The sequence below is a fragment of the Arachis ipaensis genome, chromosome B05 (genome assembly GCF_000816755.2).
Source record: "Arachis ipaensis cultivar K30076 chromosome B05, Araip1.1, whole genome shotgun sequence".
Lineage (NCBI taxonomy): Eukaryota > Viridiplantae > Streptophyta > Magnoliopsida > Fabales > Fabaceae > Arachis > Arachis ipaensis.
The window spans coordinates 121,562,643-121,567,325 of record NC_029789.2 but is presented as its reverse complement, the minus strand read 5'-3'; the positions used below and the strand labels follow the sequence as shown (position 1 = coordinate 121,567,325).

General features: G+C 35.7%; 1 pseudogene; it reads right to left on the bottom strand.

Annotated features, from left to right (window-relative positions):
- Positions 1 to 4,100, bottom strand: part of LOC107640987 — a 4,302-nt pseudogene extending 202 nt beyond the window's left edge.

Here is a 4,683-nt window from a genome sequence, read left to right as displayed (position 1 = left end):
TGGTACTCTTCAGTTTTGAGTGACTTGAAATTTTCAACAATTGAATCAGAATTAAACTTTTCAACAATTTCTTTTTCAATGTAAATAATCAAACTATCTGCGAGAAAGTCGTCCTCTATCTTGTTTCTTAACCTTATCTTCATTATTTTCATTGCTGAAAATGATCGCTCTATAGTAGCTGTAGAAACTGAAAGAGTTAATATCAGACAAATCAATATATCAATCAAGTAATACACTTTTGACTTTTTTGCTTTTGCTAAACATCTATATAGTTCATGTATAGTTGACAAATTCTTCATTTCTGGATGATGACGAGCATCAAGAATAAAATGTTGAAGTTGAAAAGGCAAATTAATCTTCTCTTGTTCAATAAAGACTTCGGGATAGTAGCTATCAACAAGAGTAGAAATCTTAACAATGTCAAAATTTTTGTAAGCATTCTTAGGCATGAGAGTAGAGCTCAGACTTAATAGATCCATTGCTTGATCATTAAATATACTATTTAACTCTTGTAATTGCTTATCACTTGTGACTAAAAATATCTGCACTCTAAAATAATGCTCAACTGTAATATGATCTTTTTGGTGACGCGAGCGTCCTTGCCTTGCTACATAAGAAAAGTTAAATAAGAAATTAGAATATCATGTCACTCACAAAATGATTTCACTTTTTTTAATAATTCCTCCCATCTGTCATCTCTCATACTTTGGATAAGTGTTTTTGTAGAATGAACTAGCTGCACAACATTAACTATGTCTTGAGACTACTTTTGTAAAACTTGACAAAGAACATTAGTTATTCCCATAATATCTTTCATCAAATGCAAGATTAATACAAACTCAAATGATGTCAGGATATTGTAAGCACTATCTGCATCACCACGTTGAGAATAAGTTGATCGATCAACAATAATCTTTTGTAAAACAGTCAATATTACAACATACATATTATCAAACTACAAACAGAAGAAAAATAAGAATTCCATCGAGTATCACCTGCTCGTTTCAAAGTACCAATTTGATTTGCCCTTTTACCAGTTTTAAGTTTATCAATCTCTAATAAATAGGCAATTTCATCTGTCTTGGCAGCATGTAACTCATCATGTCACTTATTAGAAGAACAAATGATATTGACGATGAAAGTCAATTTAAAAAAAAAATTGATGCATAGAAATAACTTCTCTAGACGCAGCAACTAATGTAAGTTGTAATTGATGAGCAAAACAGTGGATATAGTAAGCATAAGGGCAATCTTTTAAGAATAATTCTTTTAACCCATTCCATTCCCCTCTCATAGTGCTGGTACCATCATATCCTTGACCACGAATATTAGAGACATCAAGACCATATCGAGAAAGAATGTCACACAATTCTTGTTTCAGAGTTAATGACGTAGTATCTTTAACATGTACAAGATCAAGAAAACACTCTTGAATAAAACCATGTATATCAACAAATCTAAAAATAAGTGCCATTTGTTCTCTTTTGGATTTATCACGAGCTTCATCTACTACAATACAACACTTAAAATCTCAAATTTTCTCACAAATATGCTTTCTCACCTTTTTTGAGAGAACATACAAGATTTTTCTTGAATTTGATGTGCAGTATATTTAGTATTATATGGAGCATTTTCTAACACAGTTTTTGAAACTTCATTATAAGATGCTATGAGTTTTATCATTTCAAGAAAATTACCTCGATTTTTTTATTCTGGAGTCTCATCATGGCCTCTGAAAGTACAAGCTTGAACTATAAGCTAACGAGTTGCATTAATGGAGGATTTTAGACGCAATCTATTCTTTTGAATTTCTTCAGAAGTATAATCCTCAATTACATTTTGGATGTGACTTACCTGATTCAATAAATCTAGACATGCTCCAACTACATTATTGTGCAGTGAGCAAGGATCTCCATTATGTTTAAGAAAATCACAATTCTTTTCATCATTAACCTTTTTTCCAACTTCTAAATCCTTTACTAATAAAAACATCTGGCCCATTACGTCTATTAGATTTTTTGCTAACCAAATAACAAAATAAACAATATGCAACACCTTCAGAAGGTGAATATTCTAATCATGAAGAAAAAATATCAAACCAAACATATTGAAATTGTCTTGAATGCTTTGTACTAGATAGAAGATAATTGTCAAGATGCTTTTGATATGGACTCCATTTAAGATAAGTTCATCTAACCTCATCTCTTTGGTTGGGTGATATTGCCAAATTTAAAGCCGTTTTTTAGGGTCTCGTTTCAAAGAATTAAGGTCAAATTCATCAGATGCAACTCTGTGAACCTTTGAAGGTTGTATCTCACTTTTTTCGTGATTCATTGAAGTAGAAGAACTATCTACAGATGTTGATATTGTAGAAATTATATTTTTTCCTTCTTGAAAATTAGCCTTCCTCTTAAAAAATGCATCAATTCTTTAATTTTTTATCATTATGTTTGTATAAAAATTTGAATATATATCCTGTAAATATATATAGACAGTAAAATATAAAATAATATTAAATTAAATAAATAAAAAATACCTAAATTTTTATTATTGAATGATGATTCTTATCTTTTTTTTTTTGTTAGATGATCTTTTTTAATTTTATTTTTTTTGTTAGATGACTTTTTTTTATTTGATTTGATTTTATTTTTTGATTTTGATGTGTTATGAAGCCAATAGCTCCAATGAGTCGCTCCTCGCTGGAATCCGTCAATTCATCTACTCACTATCTACGAAATAACTTATCCTCGGCCCCTCCTCATTCTCTACGCCATACCTATCCAAAACTTGCTAGCCGACACCAGCTACCGCAAAGGGTTCAGTTGGTGGGTTGAAATCTCGTCACTTCTTTTGAAAGTCAAAAACGGAGTTTGGTTGCTCGTTTTAGTGCTGAAGCAGAGTACAGGGCGGACGCCTTATTCTCCTTTCATCCGGAGCAACCGTAACTTGGGCTCATCATGCTATACTCGCGGGGAAGGAAAAACGAGCACTTTACGCTTTAGTAGCTACCGTTTCACTGGCTCTAGTATTCACTGGCTTTCAAGGAATGGAATATTATCAAGCACCCTTCACTATTTCAGATAATATTTATGGTTAATTCACCTACTTTAGCCCAAGTCTAATATATTTTTAATTAAAAATTATTATTCAATAAAAATAAGAGCAAGAAATGAGATTGAACTTAGATGTTTTAAGTTAAGCTTAAGTTATGTCCCATTGCCTAACTTAAGCTTCGCCACTGCCACAAGTAGTCTAGTATACAATAAGTATGAGATTTAAAACTAATTGAGTTACGTTTATTCTTTTCCAATTATATTATTAGCTTTTTTTTTTTTGGGAGGCCATGGCCGGATGGCCTCCATTGTTCGATACTAAGCTCTGCATTTGCTCCGCCATTTTCTTCGTCCTCCAACACTCATTCTTACCCGAGAACATTTTTTTTTGCTTTGTCACCGTCGCCTCATTTCTCAACATCATCCTCTCTTCTCCTTCTCTTACCTCAGGCGGAGAGTGCACAAATTGAAATATCGACATGCAATTGCAGTGATGAATCTGAGAGGTTTTTGTTTGTTTTTGGGTACAATAAAAAAAGAACAAGAAAAGAAAAATGAGAAATAGGAATAACTGGGGATTAGATCAAACTACCCTTAAGACTTCACTGTGTAGCAACTTGTAAAATTCGAGTAAATCCCCAAAATAGTCCTCCAGATTAGGCCCGTGCACCAATGTTGCCCCTCAGTTTCTAAATGCTCTAAATGCACCCTCCAATTTGAGCTCCATGCGAAATCCTGGTCCTTCCCCACAATTCCGGCATAACTCAGCAGCCGGAGCGCTGAGCTAGCGGTTCCACCACCTCCACGTAGGCTTCACCACCCTCCACCATCACCATCGTTCCTCCTCTTCTCCCAACGGAGCCACTACCCTTCTCTCTTCTTCCAATCCTCCTTTCCCTTTCTCCCTTCCTCAAGCATTATAGCCCTTTCCTTCTCCCAGTTCACCAGCCTTCAGATCACTACCTCAGAACCACCGCCGTAACCCTTTCTCTTTTCTTCTTCCTCTCTTCTTTTCTCTTCTTCCTCAAGCTTGGAGAATATTTCCATACACTTTCAGCAAAAATCAGAATCTAACAAACTAAATTAACCTATCATAACCACCTAAAATCAATTAAAACAGATAATTAAACTAAACTAAGCCTAAAACTGGTAAAAATTAAAATTAAATTCTAAATAAACCTAAACTAATAGGGGAAGTTGGGGTGGTCAGACAGGGAAAGAAGGCAAACCGAAATGTGAGGAAGGAGAGGAGGGTTAGTCATCGTGGGTGATGGAAATGACAAGGAGAAGCAGACGGGGGAGGACACCGGCAGAGTAGTGGTTGCAGCGGCTATTGCGGTAGCAGTAGTTCGGTGATGAGGAACAAAGATGAAGGTACCCGGCTCTTTAGCTGAGAAGAGGAAATGGGGGAGGAAGATGTGGCGGCGCTGGGTAAAGGCCGGAGGTGATGGTGGTGGCGATGGAGATGTTGGAAGCTGCAATAGGGCTAGGGTTCGGTGCGTGGAAGAGGGTGATGAAAATGGCAGATTGGCGGTGACAGTAAGCTCGGGACCGGCGGAGGTGGTTCGCCAAGAAGAAAGCTCGACGTCTCTGGACCTGACGGAAAAGGAGAGGATAGAGGGAGGAGGTT